The 18668-nt window shown below is 34.2% G+C and overlaps 1 protein-coding gene across 5 annotated transcripts in view; it reads left to right on the forward strand.

Moving 5' to 3' along the window:
* Positions 1-18668, forward strand: part of FGF14 (fibroblast growth factor 14) — a 616691-nt gene that overhangs the window by 288544 nt on the left and 309479 nt on the right. The window lies entirely within an intron of this gene.

The following is an 18668-nucleotide window of genomic DNA, read 5'->3' on the forward strand; positions in this document are numbered from 1 at the left end:
AATTCAGACTTGAGGTTTGTCCTAGAGCTCTAAGAACCAGTGATTCTTCTCACCATCAAGATCTTCAGGTCTGGGAGATGCTACCTTGATAGGGTTCCCAGGAAACCATTTAGGACATACATACACTGAAAAATATTCATTATTTATCTGCAATCCAAATTTTACTAGGCATCCTATATTTTATCTGGCCATCTTACTTGGGTGGACACAACATGTAATGTAAGTGCACTTCAGCCTCTCTGGCCTGAAGAAGCCAAGAGAAACCCAGAAGATAAAGTTGCACCTGGCCCCAAGAGTAACACTTTATAATACCTCAAAATTTCCATCACATGCCAGGTCACATATCCAGCAGGAGTTAGGGGTGCACAAGGGGACCTTGTGTCTTCCTCTTTCCCCACCACTGAAAGTACTGAAACTTCTTAATATGTAACCTAACAGCAAGAAGTTTGTAATTGTCAGAGTTGTGATTGAATTATTAAAATTACATGAAACTAGCTACCTAAATTGTGAAATACAAGTCACAATTCCGTAACTTCTCTGATAGTGTAATATTTTCCAATTTGTCCTCAACAGATAAAATAAAACCATTGAAAAACTATCAAGTTCTACCATGTCTATCCCTATCAAAATCAGTTTTAGTCTTGCTACATTTGTATGCCACATCCCCAAACCCCAGCAGACAGACCTTCCCCTTGACCTCAAGAAAGTTTAGCATCAAGGACCAGGGAAGTTTTTTGTATAATACCGGAGAATTTATCCAACCTTAGGACTGGGCACTACCACTATCGGAGGGTCTCCATTTTGATACTTCCATCACACACACACACACACACACACACACACACACACACACACTCTCACTTACCTCTGAGGCCATCTGAGGCTGGTGGGGGCACCTGTGGGCAGGGCTGTGCCCACCCCATGAAGCTTCCCCATAGTGGCTCCCACACCCCATTCAGAATATCAAATGTGGTGTGTAGGACTGGGTTTCCTCACATGACAAACAACATCCTCTTGCAGAGAGTGTGATCCACATGTTTTCCTCTGCGAAGGGCCCCAGTGGCTGATGAAAAGGGTAGAAAACCCTTTTCAGGGACTAGGATAGGATAGAGAATTCAAGTAGTACCTGAAGACTGACGTTCTACTCTAAGAACATGGATGAATTATGAATTATACTTTATAATATATACATTTTGGTATGACTCTAAAATATCTTAAATTGTTTATACCATTAAAATTCACAGTCTGGGAAGTGGGCCCAAAATTTATCCTCTGGCTTCCCATGTGCCTGCCACTGTCTGTGTACTTTACTTTTAAGCTCTGATCTGAGCCAAACACACAAGAAAAGTGCAGGTACCTAAGGAGCTCCTGCCCCATCTCTTGAGAGTTCACCATGATAAAGCCAGCAGAATTACATCTGGCAGGAATGTTCTTGCCTCCCTGCAGTATTTCGTGTATTTTATAAAAGTTCATTCTAATAGAGGAAGTGGCCATCCAGGCAAGCTGTATGGTTCATCTATTTCCAGATACCCTGAAAGTGTTTCTTGGTCATTTTTATGAGCCCTGGAAGCTCTATTAGTAAGCATCATCCATGGCCAAGGATAAATTTTTAAATGTGCAAAACTACTTAAAATTGGAATTCTTGCTATCCACTTTTAAAACAAATCAAATAATTCAAAATAATGTTTTCTTTTTTGTGGTGTTTATGTTACTGTTACTGTTAATAGGATAATCGTGATTGAAGTAATAATGTGCACAGAGCTAGATTCATCCATGTTGTTGCATATATCAATAGTCAGAACTTTCTCTTTTATTGTTGAGTGGTATTCGATTGTATGAATATATCATAACCAAGGTTTGATGTTTTTTAATTTGGACTAATTATGTCATAATTAAGATGCTAGTTTAGTGATATTTAATTTAGAGTCACAGAATAATGAACTTTATATCCTAGAACTTGCTCATGTATTAGGCACTCAGTGAATATTTATAAAGTGAATGAATGAGTGAATGAATGAATGAATGTAAAAATCTACCCACAAAGAAAAATAACCTACAATTATGGAAGTTGGGTGCACTCATAGAATATTTAAGAATGTAAAAATATGTAGAATAAAAATTTTCTAGCAAATCATGACCTGGATATAGGTGATTTTGATATATCAAAATATCTGCTTATATAATTTAAATTATACTGTGAATATACTTTTTTCTCTTAACATTTTATTATGAGGATTTTATCATAATTCAACATATGGATTCTAACATATGGATTACCAAAATGAATTTAATTTTGTTATTATGCTATTGTAGTGATTTTTAGTTCTATATATTATATACCGCTGTGAACATATGTATGCATATATACCTTTTCATGGATCTGATTATTTCTTTAGTATGAGTTCCTTTACATGGAATTAATAAACAAAAGTTAAGAAAAAAAACTGAGACTCTTAAAACCAAATTGCTTTTATGAAAGTAACAATTTACTGTGTGTAAGTAAAATAAATACTGCTTAAACTCCCTTTATACTTATCAGAATAAAATATTAAGATTTTAAAAATCTTTTGCCAATTTTCTAGGCAAAGAAAAGTTAGAAAAAAAAGACATTGTGTTGATGTTTGAGTTTTGAATTGGCGCATATCTGGATTTGTGTTTATGACCTTTGTATGGTTTTCTATTGCAATATGTATATTATTGATCTTTAAAGACTTTTATGTAATAGTGAGAACGTTTTTCATGTGTTTTTAATCTATTGACATTTTTTCTCTCTATCCTTTCCCTTTGGATTTACGCTTAGAATGTATAATGCAGTCACATATGTTTACCAATACACCTTTTCTTAATTTATTTTAACATTTACCTTTTAAACAATTTGGAACTTTTTTTGCAAAAGGTTTGATGTAAGGTGTAACGTTAACCTTCTTTTTCACTGGTGGCCTTTTATTTTTTTATTTTTATTTTTTATTTTTCGTGGTAGACAGCTTATTTATTTGAGCTATGGATACAGAAATTTAAGTGGATTAGCGTGGAAAAGTTGTTTAAACTCTCTGTGCCTCAATTTTCTCCTTTGGAAAAGAAGGATTATAATAATATGCCTACTTCATTGAATAGTTATGAGGATTAAAATGAGTTACCATAGGTAAAGTCTTTAGTTAAGAGCCTGGCATAGAATAAGCACACTGGTGGCCTTTTAGAAAGCAACCTTGAACAAAATGAGTTTCACCCTATTGACTGGTAATCCGGACCTGAGATGTTTAGAAAGTTTGAGCAATTCTGTCATTAATCCAAATCAGCACGTTCTGAGATTAAGTGACATGACCGCATGTTGAATGACCAGATTAGAACTTAGTTTATTTTATTATGTTTTATAATATATTATTATAAATAATATTATTATTTCCCATTCAAAACTAATCCATATTCATTGTCAAAATTTTAGAACATTTAAAAATTTCACTTGCTTTATACATTTTAAAAGCACAAGTGTAGAGAAATTTGAGTATAGAAATATTAATATGAAAATAATAAATTTATAAAATACTTTGCTATATTTCCTTAATCTTTCTTTTTCCATGAATTTTTATATAGTTCAATTTCAGTTGTTAATATGGATTTTTAAACATGATTAATGTAGATATAATCAGGCCTTTGATATAAAATATTACATAGTGAGAGAGACCTTAAATTTGATAGTTATTGCTTTTTCCAGATTTGCATGAAAGACTTTGCCAATTGACATAAGGTTTAAGGAACCAATGACTTTTCAATTTATCGCGAAAAATTCTTGCAATAAATTTGGCAATAATGTTTCTTTATGCAGCCTAAAAAGGGGAAAATATGTTTTGTTGGGTGAATTTAAGTTTTTCGTGGAGTGTCCCAATCTTGTATAAATGTAAGGCTTTGTTAACTAGTACTAGAATAGAATGAAATTTGTGATTATTTTAAACATCTTCAAAGGTGGTACTAAATTCCTCCTGAACTATATGGTAACAAATGTGGTGCGATGCTACTGATGGTGCAAAGGAACAGATGGGGAGCAGGGGCAAACTCAGGAAATCCTGCAGGGCCTAGTGTTGCTTATAAATTTAAGATACACTTGATAATCTAAGAAGACTGTGAGTTTGGATTATGAACCCAGAAAGGGATAATTCAAGTGTATTTTCATATCAGGGGTCAAAAAATTGTTCCCCTCAGTCTAGAAGGAGGCTATGGATATATTTTCATCATTTGTAGTTCAGTAACTTTAGGTGAGACATGAAATTTCCAGTTTCCACAATATCATTACGTACTTTGCATTGCCTTGCATCAGCCAATGATCACATTTATATCACTAACACCCCGCGTCCTATAAGATACTTGCTGTTTAGACATTTTTCAGCTTTTATTTCCTTATTCCCTAAATTCTTTGTTTCTAGTTTTGTATCATTTGAGTGAGGTTTCAGGGAAGTTTTTAAGAAGCACAAATGAATGACATGTTGTCCTGTCCTTGCTTATCTAAAATATGCCTTTCTCTTTTCTTGATACATTCAAGTAACTCAGCTGTGTGTAAAATTAACACGTTGTAAAAACTTTGCCTCAAAACTCTGTACAGTGTTGCTCCATTGTTCTATATCAGTTGATTGAAAATGCTGGCAGGCAAGATTTTGGGACGGGGATATTACGCATTTTGTTTAGAACTTGTAGACCCCCATATACAAATAACTTCTATTAGTTAAGAAATATTTCTTTCATTAAGCTTTTAATTATTGCTTCTGTTGTTGGTGATTCCTTAGTAATCCTGTAATTCTGGGAGTCACATTTTGCTCTTCATCCTTTATTTTTAAGTCCTTTTCTACTATATTGTTTACAAATACTTTTTTCTCTTTTTAATAACTTTCCTCTACATCAGCATTTTAACTTGCCCCAAGAGTTAATGCTTTTTACTGTCTGCAAAGACAGTTCTGTGTCCTGAAATTCAACCTTCTTTCTCCACCATCTATCTCTCTATCTTTTTATGATGTCTGTATTCCACACCTTTGCCTGCCTTATGGTTTTCTGTTCTTCTTTCACGGTGACCGTGTTTACTTGCATCCTTATGACAAGGGTGTAACAGTAGTGAGCTCTGCCTCTCAGTTTTCATGATTTCCCCCCTTATTTTTCAGTAATTTACATGGAGACCATGGTATTTATATTTTCCATTTATTTACTGGTATGTTGTGGGGAGTAGTTATACCCCATTCACATTCTTTCAATAGTAAGTCTGTTTACAATCATGTAATTCCCACAACCTCCACAGCAGGTTTTCATCTAGTGTTATTTTTCAGAACTAAAATTGGACTTCCTCTATCCCTGTTGCCCAGATCGCTTACATTCAAGTTTCATTTCAAAGATGATAAATGGAAACTATTGCCACTATATTGTTTTTCCCAGTATCTTCTAAGGAGGGATGGAGAATGGAGAAAGATAAGAGGTATCTGTAGCTATTAGGTTGGTGCAAAAGTAATTGCGGTTTTTGCAAATTTTTTTTTAACCTTCTAAACTGCAATTACTTTTGCACCAACCTAATAGTTATCTATCGCTGGTGTACAAAGATAGGATGAAGAAAGGGGGAAAATAAGTTGATACCTTTCTATTACATCTGAGAAAATTGTTCATACAAATCTACACAAGAGAGACAGTGAAGAATCTCAGTTTACTGTTGCTTCTGAGGGTGAGGGTTTTGCTGTTTTTATAATCTACACATTATGATTATAAAAAAATATATAACAAGAAGGAGGAAAAGTAGAACAAATAGTAAACAGAGGGAGACCAGTAGAAAGTAAAAAGAAAGTAAGTAATATATCCGATAGATTACTTCATGAATTTAAAACTGAACATCCCCTGAAGATAGCTAGAGCATCAGATTATCAACCCAAAAGTTTCCTGAAATGCATTTAAACTATGATTTATATGTACAATGGAAAAAAAATTGCTTTGATAGTTTTCTCTTTGCTTATCTACAAAGAGAATATATTTAAACCTTCCCTGTAATGCTGACCCTGTTCTCTCTCTCCCTGTTGTTTTGCTGTTATTTTGCCACCTACTGTCTACACACAAGAGCTCCCAAGGGCAGAAAATAGCTCTTGGTTTTTGATTTCTGTTTCTCCTCCTGTGGTGTTTACCTATGATTTAGAGAGGAACAAGGCTGACTGATTTTGTTGTTGGTGTAAGCTGTTATTATTTTGACATTAACATTGTAAGTTATTTGATCACATAGGCTTTTTTCCGTAGATTTGCTTAGAAAAGTTTTCATTGATTTGGATTTTTCATTTGTTTTTTTTTTTTGTTTGTTTTATTTTGTTCTGGCCAATAGGTGTAGTCCTTAGAGAATGAGTTTCCAACTGAGTTAACATTTGTATGTTGTTTGGACTTCATGGTATTATTCACAGAAATAGATGTGAAAATAGGTCTTCATATTGGATACCATAGAGGAAAAATTAAATCCTGTTTTTAAAAAACTGTTTTACTTAAATAGATATTTCCTGGTTGCCTTATATTCCATGAAAACCGATTTGTATAGCTCAAATCCTTTGTCAAAATATTGCTCTAACTGTGTAAATCAAATTTCCTATGTAATTGCTCAAATATAGGGATTAGAACTTGAGAGAACAGGGTTTAACAGTTTTTCAGTGGTCAATGAAAGCATGTCATTATATGTCATTTATCACCATTAGCAATATTTCTAAATTGTTTGCATGATATTAAATAACCAAAAAGATAGCTATTTGGGAAGAAGAATTCTGGTTCTGATTTGCCAACAACTAGCTTGATGGGCATGTACAAGTTACTTATCTTACACTGCAACTCAATATTTACATTTATAATATGAGAGAATTGAACCATGTGATTTCCAGTTTCCAATGGCCTTTTCAATATCAAAATGTGCTGATCCTATAACTTGGAATAAATCCAAATTTCCCATACATGTTTTTTTGTGGGTAAATTTCTGTTGGAGACCTGAGGAAACATAGTCTTCAAAGTAGGCCAAGGTATTCTCCGTAGGCGCAGTTTAAGGAGTGAAGTGGGAGACGAGACGAGAGGTTTGCTAGGAAACAGTAGGAGATATGGTGAGAAGTTAAGTTAATGTGAGATTGTGGAAAGCTTTGAATATATGCCAAGGATGCCAAAAAAATGTATACAAGTGGACACTTTGGTCATCGTTGCTCAAGCAGTAGTTTGCCGTAATCAGAAGTGTCTGGACGCTGATGGTAACCACTTTGAGCACCTCTGTAATTGCAGAAGTCAAATGTGACTTGTGTTCATCTTTTGTTATCGGTATATATTGAGTATTACAATTTTAATACAATTTTCCTTTCTTAAAATGTGTATGCATTTTTTGGCACCCTCTGTATATTCAAAGGCTGACTGATTTTGTTTTTGGTGTAAGCTGTTATTATTTTGACATTAACATTGTAAGGTATTTGATCTCATATGCTTTTTTCCTTAGATTTGCTTAGAGAAGTTTTCATTGATCTGGTTTTTTTAAATAATTTTTTTGTTTCTTTCATTTTGTTCTGGCCAATAATAAATTAATAAATATCTACCATGTTTCCCAGAAAATAAGACCTAGTCAGACTGTCAGCTCTAATGCGTCTTTTGGAGCAAAAAATTAATATAAGACTTGGTATTATGTTGTATTATATTATATTATATTAACCCGGTCTTATAGTAAAATAAGACCGGGTCTTATATTAATTTTTGCTCCAAAAGACACATTAGAGCTGATGCTCCGGCTAGGTCTTATTTTCAGGAAAACGGTATAAATCAATCTCTGTCTCTATCTATCTATCGAGAGATAGATAGAGACAGAGATAGATATAGGTTTATTATATATAGATATATTTTCTGCAAGTCCTGGGGACCCGTGCAGCTTTTGAACGCTCAGAGCTCATGATTCAGACGTGAGCCTCGGGGTGGTGTGCATGGGGAGGAACAAGACAGAAGCAGAAACCTGGAGGTCCCTGCAATCATCTAGATACAAAGTGGTAAGCACTGGACCAAGAGAAGGCAAGTATTCTGAAGCTTCAAGAGGGATTTTAAAGGAAGTATAACTAGGATTCAGGAATAATTAGACCATAATTAGAGAAAGATGCTGGGATTTAGGACTTGCAAGAATAAAGGGAAATGTATATGTAGGGGAATATTTCCTTCTAGAAACTTTGGAAACACTGTTTGAATGTATCATTTGGTAAGTAAGAAGCACATTGGAGGGGATAAACATTGTATTGTTTATCTGGCCTCATAGGCTTTTTTGATGGGAGCTTTGTGAACATGAACTTAAAAGACTAAAAGATATTTGATGGTGAAAAACATGTCTGTCAGTGTCTTTACTGTTCACTGTCTTTGGTAAAATAGCACTGTTAAAAACAAGATGATTTCACTGGTTCTTCTATTTTTGAGTGCCTAATTGGTTTCCAGTTGAAAATTAAGAACCCGATGCTAATTAGGTGTCAGATAAAGCAACAGTAGCTTTTAAAGATGTTCTCAAATCATATGCTACAATAACGATGATAAAGAACTTTAAGTACAGAGTAAGGCACTTACTAGACATAGAACTAAGCTTATTTTTAAAAAAATAAAATGAACTATCATGAATTAGCCTCCTGTTTAAATTTCTGAGCATTCTACTGTGATGATTAGTATGGATTTGTAATACACTAATTATCCCCTGCTTAAAATCAGAGTATATTTTCAGCCAAATGTTATTATTAATGTATTACTTAAGTGTGTTCTTATGCACTGACATTCCTAAGTAGTTACATCTGATATATAGTTAAATACAGCCAAGAGCTACATTTCTCTACTCAAAATGTGCATCAAGAAAATGACTTTTAATGTGTTGAACACAGAACTGCCTGAATGCGCTTGCTTTAATTAGGTTAGGTATCATAGATAGTTTATTCTTCATTAAGTTACTTGGTAATTTGGTAAATTCCTGGTCAAATCAGAGTGGCATTATTGTTATATATATTATATATATGTATATATATAATACACACACACACACACACACACACGGCACCAAAAAATGTATGCACGTTTTAAGAAAGGAATAAACTGTATTAAAATTGTAATACTCAATATATACTGATAACAAAAGATGAGTACAAGTCATGTTTGACTTCTGCAATTACAAGAGGTGCTCAAAGTGTTTGCCATCAGCATCCAGACACTTCTGATTATGGCGAACTACTGCTTGAGCAACGTTGACCAAAGTGTCTACTTGTAGACATTTTTTTTGGCACCCCTGGTATATATTTCCATAATTGTGTTATTTATTTCTATTTCACAGATTTTAAAATAAATGATGTTACCTTTCTTATACTTCTAGAATATATATTCATAGTTGTAAAAAAAGCTAATGTGGACAAAATATTTTGAAAGGGCATTTTAAGCTGTGTTATTACATATTCATAGGCTCTTTGAGCTTTGCTGTCAGTTGAAATGAGCTGTGATAGGAGGACCTGAGGGTACCTGGCCTCCATTCGACTTCACTTCCAACAGAGCATAGTAGGTCATGGGCGTATACGAATGATTTGCTTTGAGCTAGGAGTTAGGCATCGTAAACCTTTACAGTGATAATATGTCCCTGAAGAAAGAGATATTTCGGTGCTGAAAACTTCTGTATGTCCAATCTCCTCTCTCCTTTGCATGAAGTCCATCCAGGCCTAATAGATGATGATGAATCTGGAGACCAAGCTGAAACAGATTAATTATTTCAATAGTAATATTTGGCACAAAGGTGTACAAATTTTGAAACTGTTTTTCATGGAAACATTATACTTTTCAAAAGACAGTGACATATTATTATCTATCTGATATATATGAAAGAAATTAACATTCAATTTTCTTTTTATGATTTATAGCTTGTTAAAAGAAACAATTTATACATATTTGAATTGTATGCTATATAAATGCCTTGATTATTAAGGCTAACTTGTATTTTCATTTTATGATTTTCCTGTAAATATACAGGTGTTCCTCTACTTATGATGAGATTACGTCCCAATAAACCTATTGTAAATTAAAAATATTATAAGTAAAAACTGCATTTAATACACCTATCTTACCAAGTATCATAGCTTAGCATAGCCTACCTTAAACATGCTCAGAATACTTACATTAGACTACAGTTGGGCAAAATCATTTCACTACTGCTGCCCAGCATCATGAGAAAGTATCATACCAAATTTTACTAACCCAAGAAAAGAGCCAAATTTAAAATTTGAAAAATGTTTTCTACTGAATGCAAAATGCTTGCACACCATCATAAAGTTTAAAAATTGTAAGTTGAACCACTGTAGGTTGGGGACCACCTGTATACATCATTTTACATATACCTTTTTTGTTTTTTGAAATTTGCATAATAGAGAGTAGATTTTTCTTCTTTTGAACTGCTTAAAAACTATCTTGCTTTTCAGTTGATTCTTCTGCTTCTTGGGAAGTATATAAGCATATCATCTGCACATTCTGATCAGTTTATCCCTTTTTTCAAATAATCTGTACATTTTATTCATGTCTCTTGTCTTATATTGCTTTGATCTTGAGATGAAAATAAAATAATAGTGATAATAGGCATTTTTTATGATATTAATGGTATTGTTTGTAATGTTTCACACTGAGCGATGTTGCTTATCTTTAGCAAAACACTGAACTATTTTCAGTATAATTTTTTATATATTATGAATAGTAGTATATCAATAGTAACTTTTTGAATTTGACATATTTTGCATCTATCTTCAAAGTAAAATTCGTTTATAACAGCATTTCCTAAACTGTGTCCTATATTCATTCCACTATCTTATAGCACATTAATAATATTCTGTGAATAAAAACATTTTATAGTAAGAAAAGTTTGGAAAACACTGATTTCTATACTCTTGGAGATTCTTAATGTACATTATTTTATGAGAAAATCAGAAGTTCTTCAGTTCAATAACAACAATGAAAACCTTTAAAGCACATTTTCCAAATTATTTCTTCTTGAGTTTAATGCATATTTTATTGTTTTATTAATTTTTTTATTTTTGACCTTTTCGTAATATTTTTGGGGGAGAGGATGAGGATTTATCAATAGCTGTAAATGGAATTCCTATTTTAATACAACCTAAGCAACTTTTTCAGTTAATAAAGAATGTTTATACCATTTGCATTTATTATGAAAGCTGTATTATTTGTTTTCGATTCATGGTTTTTATGCTTTCTGTATTTTAGTTTCTCTGCTTCTTTTTGTCCATTCTATTTTATGCACAGACTCTTTGTTAGCTGTTATTCAGTTATCTATTGCTGCATAACCAACCACCATAAACATTGTGGAATGAAACAACAATTGTTGCTACTTATTGTGTCTCACAATCCTGGGTGTTGACTAGTCTCAGCTAGATAACTCTTGGTTGGGTGTTCAGGAGGCTGCAGTCAGATAGTGGCTGAGTAGAGATTTCTCAAATGCTTCTTTCCTCCTATGTCTGGTAGTTGGTACTAGGTGTTAGCTGGACCACATGAGGACATTGAGCCAGAACACCTACATATGCGTATGACCTTTGTGTGTGGCCTGGGCTGTTTCACAGAGTAGTGTCTATCCTAAGAACAAGTGTCCTGAGGGAGAGATACAGGCAGAACCATGCAATATTGCATTTTGACTAGCACTGGAAGTAACATAGCATCACTTCCATCTTATTCTTTTATCTGAGGCAATCACAAAGGTCCACCAGGTTCTAGAAGAGCATGGGGATAGGAAATATTGTTGTGACTATTTTTGGAAAATACAGTCTTCTATGATAGGCATAAGATTATTAGTAATGGTTACGAAGATGTTCAGAGACATTCTTAAATATATATTATTCATCTATAAAACTGACTAAAACCCACTATTTTTGTTTTCTTTTTGGAATATCAAGGATTTTTGCTGATTTTTCTTGCTTATTTCTCCTTTCTTATTAATTTAATTCAAAGTGATAAAATCTTTTAAAGAATTGATGATCTCTATCAAAATATTGTGAGGCAGTAAGTTTAGAACATTTGTTAGGATTTGTTTCACTATATTTGTTCTCGTACTCCCCACCAGTTTTTGATAACTTGATTTCTTCATTCTTCTTTTACTGACTTTATTTTATTATTATTCTGGCATAGATAATCATTTGGATTATTTAGGAGCCGTTTCTAGGTGGTGCATTTTCTAAATCCTTGCATATTCTTGATTGTTTACTGTGTTGTACACTCTCATACACCAACTTGGCTTTTGTGTAGTCTTTGAGCCACAGTATGTTCCCTTCAGAGATTCGTGCCTTGGCCTTTGCTTGATGTGGGCGCTCATGGAAGGAAACAAAAAAGAGAGGTGAATCCTCTGTCCTCCAGTGTGCCTGGTGCCCTCTAAAGGCTACTGATCTACAGAGGCAGAAGAGATGCCAAACTGGGTACCAAACTGAGTTGAGGACTATCCCCATATCTTGCTCCACTGGGACCGTGGTACCTTCCATTTACTTTCTAGACATTTCAGGCTTTCAGAGGGCATTGTCTTCCTTCAATCTCATTCAATCCACCCCACGTCTGTAAGACATTCTTTATTGGTTCTAGCATGTAAAGTATTGTCTGTTTTTAAGTTTCAAGAATATAATGGTCTCTTACTTCAATTTAGGGAAATCCTGCTGGTTATTTTTATCAGGAATTTGATGCGATGGACTTATGTACTTGTCATCACACTTGTCTATCTTCGTAAATCTCTAGTTTCTTCTGAGTTAAGAGAGAATACATTTCTGGTTTCTTAGTTATTCAGTATCATAAACAATCTGACTATTTTAGATTAAAAAGCACTTAAGAGTCATGGTAACTAGAAACAATGCGTGATCCTGCATTGGATCCTGATACAGACAAATCAGCAGTAATAGAAATTTGGGGGAAAATTGAAATTTTAAGTAGCACTGAGTATTAGATGATATGAGAATTTATATAAAAGGAAATATAGAAATCCTTAATTAAAAACAAACAAACTATAAAACCTATGTATTATATTATCTTATTTTGAAAAAAATGCATTTGCTTGTGTGAATTTATTAGAATTGGTAACCTAAAATGTAATCTCTAAATGGAGAGGCGATGATAGTTTTATTTTCTATGTCTTCCATATCTGTCTACTTTCTATAAGGCACATATACTACTTTTTAAATAATAAGATACCAATTTTAATTTTTAAAAGGAAGAATTATACATTTTCTTAACTTCATAGACCAAAGTAAAATCCATTGATGAAGAGTGAAGCAGCTAATTTTCCTCTAAAGAACAACATGCAGACAAACTTTTGTTTTGCTATCTGATAAAAAATGAGTTGGATTTACTGAGAAAATCAGTACAGATGTCTTCGAAGTGAGGAGACTGTGTCTAGATTTTTCATTTTATTCAGTTCCCATATATGTGTCAAGAAAACTTTTAGGAAGCCATTGATAACAAAATAGTCCTTTTTTTTTTTTTTTGCACTTGACTATAATCTCTGTTTGTGCTAGTGACAATCACACTCATATAAGCAGGGTGTGTGTTGTGTTGGCTGTGGCTGTCAGCGAGCCGAAGATTATCTGTAGCAATGTTTGATTATAGAGGCTCATATCCTTTATGAGTGCTAATAAAAATAATAAACGTTTCACAGATTTCATGTCCATCTGCTTTGAACATGTTCTTGGCAAACGATACTCTGAACTGGTGGCTGAGACACAACAATAATAAAGTTATATGATTGTCAGTAGAAGAGTTTCATGGTCTTGCACAAATTAACTCAAAAATACTTTTGGTGATGGAAGAGAGTGATCTGAAGATTTGATACATGGATAAATTAAGGTACTGAAAGAATTAACCCAAAGTGTAATATTAATTGAATTGGGAATATTCTCCTTATACCTGATGAATTCATTCAATCATTTATCCATTTATTTGCTCCTTCATTCAAGAAGTATTTTTGAGTCAGCACTGAATTATGCATTAAGAACTTGTCAACCAAGAGAAATTCATGGCCAAGATAATTACAATACATTATTCATGCTATAAATAGGTATTTACTCAACAGAGATTTATTGCACGCCTCCTATGTTTCAAATACTATACTGGTTACTGTGAATATTGTGTTGAAAGATAGGTAAGATCCTTGTTCTTACACCAATTATAGTCTACCTTGAGATGTCAAACATTAAGTTAATACATTTATAAGGAGATATCAGTTTGCCATGGGTGCTATGAGGAAAACAAGACAGACTGATGCGACAGGGAAACTAGGGAACTCCTTTAGGATGTCGGTCCAGAAAGCTGAAGCTAACTCTTAACCTGGGGTCTGAATATCAACTGATGCCAGCTTCAAGGATATGTACACCTTGGGCAGAGAGAAGAGCAATGCAAGGGTGAAGCAGCTAGGAGTATGGTTGGGAGGTCACAGGCCAGACACTGAGTATGGTAGGCAGCCCCACCCCTTTCAACGGGGGTGGGGGGCTGGTCAGGAGTGCAGATGGAGACCCATATGCCATAAGTCTGAAGAGCTGCAGTTATTGATCAAACTCACAAATGGTTGGCTATGTTCTCTTCTTTCTACTTTGGCAAATATGCCTTCACAAAGACAAGTTTAAAATACTCATGAAGCTATAAGATTTGTATGACTACATGTTAGTGAAAGATTCAAAGTGACTGAATTTTGTTATTGCTTATTTTTGGTGTTCTATAAATAGGTCAGTGTTCTTGTATTCATAAGATAATAAAAACATTCATAATTTATAAACAATTATATCATTGTTCCTTAGATGTTTTGTCTTGCTTTCATTTTAGCAAATCAATTAAGCTTAAATAAAAGTCATATAGCATATTTTATTGGCAGCAATTATCTAAAAAGGATCAAGAAATAAAAGGTAATTGTATTCAAAGTGTACAAAATTTAAAATATATCACCAAAAATGCAAGTCAAGGCAAATCAAAACAGTTGAAAAATGTTTATATATATTTTATAAAGTAATTGTTTTTCTAAAACATTCAAAATTACCTATTACAATAAAAGGGAAAATACTAATTATAATACATATATATCAAAATTGTTTACTTTTAAAACCCTATTCTATTTTATATAAATATGAAATTATGTTCATTTTAATTTTCTTACAGTCTACATTATATTTTATAAATAAATAAAATGCTGGTATTCAGTGTTGAATAGTTGAGAGGGTAAAGAATTAGAATCATGCTTCATGTATGTTACATGTAGACCAATTTATATGTAAAGTTAAGACAAAAATGAATGTTTTAGTATTATAAAATATTTCTTGCCTGCAGTGTGTAACTGTTGCATATAATGTGCTAAATTGTGAGTATCTCTGGAACCCCAAATGAGAAGATAAAGAGAAGTGAATGGACACTTAGTGCTTTAGTAAAATAATATTTATTATCTAACTATCTATTGCATCTATATTCTCTTAGAGGAAGAACTTGACAGGATAATGAATGTTTCTTATTGTATCTATCATGCTCAAATCTTGTCTGGCCCCAAAGAAGTGTCAACTACTGATGCTGGTGGGGGCACAACCTACCGACCTTTGCACCACATGGAAAAAAAAGTAGCCTTTGTTTGGAAGACAAAGGTCAACAGATGTTGAAAAGTGTTTCTTTGGGCCTGAGTGTTGGTAGTTACAAGAGCAGATGTTCCACGTGACAGACTGTGCCAGAGGATGGAAAATTTTTCTGTAAAGGGTCACATATTTTTGGCTTTCTGAGCCATATTATTTGCAACAGCTACCCAACAAACACTGTGGTTGTAGTGCAAAAATAGCTTTAGCCTATGTGTAAATAAATGGATGTGGCTGTGTTCCAATAAAGCTTTATTTGCAAAAATGGGCAGTCTGGATCCGGCCACTGAACTGTGGTTGGCTGCATCTGGGTTGTGCTATGCCATCACTGAACTTCAGAACTGAAGTGACAGAGGCTCCATGCGTGATTTAATAAATGAATCAAGGGTGTGTATTTGATGTGCTGAACTGTGGGGCCCAGGGCAGAGGCCCCACTGCCTATTTCTAAAGGACACACTCCAGTAAGATAGGGTAAGGGATTTAGGTTTTATTCTAGGTAGGATAAAGAGCCATTACAGGGTGTTCAATAGGAATATGTTTTAATCTTAGTTATATTTCAAAAAGATCCCATTGACTGCTGTTTGGAGAATGAATGAAGTACTGCAACTGCACAGAAAAGACAAAAAAAGATAGAGATTAGTTGTTCCAGGGGGAAATCAATAAATGTTTCACAGGACAGGAAACATTTGATCTGGGTCACAAAGGATGCATTTCATTTTGCCGGATGTTGAGGCAGAGAGAGGCATTTCAGACACAGGGAAAATCATGTGCAAATGTAGAGAGTCAAAAAGGACTTAACATGCATTGTAGCTGATTTTTAAAAAAATTCACAGTGACTAGAAAACCATGTGCATGAGTCAGGAGGTAAGACTAAAAAACTAGATTGGATCCTTGTATGCTACAAATGGAGCATTCACCTATGAGAAACAAAAAAGGAACAGGCAAAGTCTTTTAAGAGAGTGAGGTCAGATTTTATTTTTAGGCGGAAAACTGGGACTGTAGTGTGAATATGGGACTGTAGTGTGGATAAGGGACTGGAGTGGGAGAAAATGATACCTGGATCTGCAGTAATCCAAGTGGAAGAGGAAGAGAACTGGAAATGAAGGCAGGTCTGTTGCAACTGAAAGGGAAGCTAGTTTCAGAGGATACTTGGAAGTAATGCTGATGGGATTAATGGTTGCTTTTATATTGGGGATGGGTTAAAGGGATGACTCTGATAACTACTAAGGGAGTATAGAAGGAGTGACACCTTGCTCTGTGGTGGGAAGAAGGTTGGGAAAGGAGGAGAGAAACACATGACTTATGATTTGGACACTGAAGTTGAATCTGGGTTTGAGCATTCAGGTACAATGCCTAGCAGGATGAAGACGATAAAGGATGTAGAACTATTTGGCAATCAGCAGAAAGTGGTAGCAGCAGGTGATGCCATCAAAGGGGCTGAGAAAACCCAGGGAAAGACTGAAGACCAAGAGGAGGACAAAGAATGGCTATCTGATTAACACTAACCAATGAGGGGTTGTCAGAGCAGGACATGAAGAAAATGAACTCTTTCTAATCCTGAGAGTCATTCTGTGGCTCATTATGCTTCATCCATTATCTTACATGGAAGATGGCCAAGCAAGGGTGTGTGAACCACTCCCTCCCATTACAGAATGGCTGGTTTTTAATCAAGTGCAATTTAAATGCGCAGTCTACAAGGGGTGTCCATTATAAAAAGGGATGCTAAAATCCGGGGAAAGAAAATCTCTAAGTACACTGATTTTAGAAAATGTATTTTTATAAGAAAATTATTAATATTATATCTCATACTCAAAAGGTGTGGTCAAAATTTCAGCTTAATGTCATGGAATAACTATTATTTTTCAAAATGTAATCTTACTCTCAAAGTGACATTTTTAAAAAGTAACTCAGTATTCCCTTACATAAGTGATAACAGATTGGTTTTTTCTGCTTTAAATTTAGTCCATTCTGTCCTGCCTTGTTCCCAAGGATGCTGCAAAAACCATGAGTAAATATCCATAACTATGGAGATATACATATCAGCCATTAAATAAAAGTTGCCTAAATACTTGCAGTCTAAAGGAATTTGAGCAGTGAAAAGTTCTTTATTCATTCATTTAAAATTTGATGAGTGAGTATTATGTGCCAGGTACTGTATTAAATTTGGGGGATAAAATTGTAAGCCTCTGTAGTTAGTCAGAAGGCAAGGGAAAAGAAGATATTTCAGGCTAATGGACTATTGTGGCCCATGTAGGGAACTACGAATAGTTCTGTATGTTTAGTAGGCAGACAGCAGCAGAGGAGCTGGAGAACAAGGCTAGAGTCCAATCCTGATGGGCTAACATGCGTATTCTCTGTCCACTAGGCCAGTGGCTCTTAATAGTAGCAGCAGTATTGCCCCTAGAGGGGTATTTTGGACATTTGTGGGGCACTTTTGATTGCTATAGTGATGGGAAGTGGGATTCACTGGAATTTTACTAGTTGGGAGCCACAGAAGCTGGACTCTGCAACATACAATGTGAGAACAGTTCCACATAATTAAGAGTATATTGTTTTGATAATCAAAACGTTATGGAATTGGCAGAAAAACAGATACACAGACCAATGGAATAGAACTGAGAACCCAGAAATAAACCCTCATAAATATAGACAGATAATTTTCGACAAAGAAGCAAAGAACATACAATGGAGAAAAGACAGCCTCTTCAATAAATGGTACTGGGAGAATTGGAAAGCCATGTGCAAAAGAATGAAAGTAAATTGCTATCTGTCACCGTGTACTAAAATTAACTCAAAATGGATCAAAGACCTAAACATAAGACCTGAAGACCTGAAAAAATAAACTGCATAGAAGAAAACATAGTTACTAAACTTATGAACCTTGGGTTCAAAGAGGATTTTATGAATTTGACTCCAAAGGCAAGGGAAGTGAAAGCTAAAATAAAATAAGCTATATCAAACTAAAAAGCTTCTGCAAGGGAAAAGAAACAATTTCCAAATAAAGAGGCAACCAACAAAATGGGAGAAGATTTTTGCAAATAATGTCTCTGATAATGGGCTAAT

This window comes from Rhinolophus sinicus, chromosome 16 (genome assembly GCF_057876585.1).
Source record: "Rhinolophus sinicus isolate RSI-liver-muscle chromosome 16, RSI-T2T, whole genome shotgun sequence".
NCBI lineage: Eukaryota > Metazoa > Chordata > Mammalia > Chiroptera > Rhinolophidae > Rhinolophus > Rhinolophus sinicus.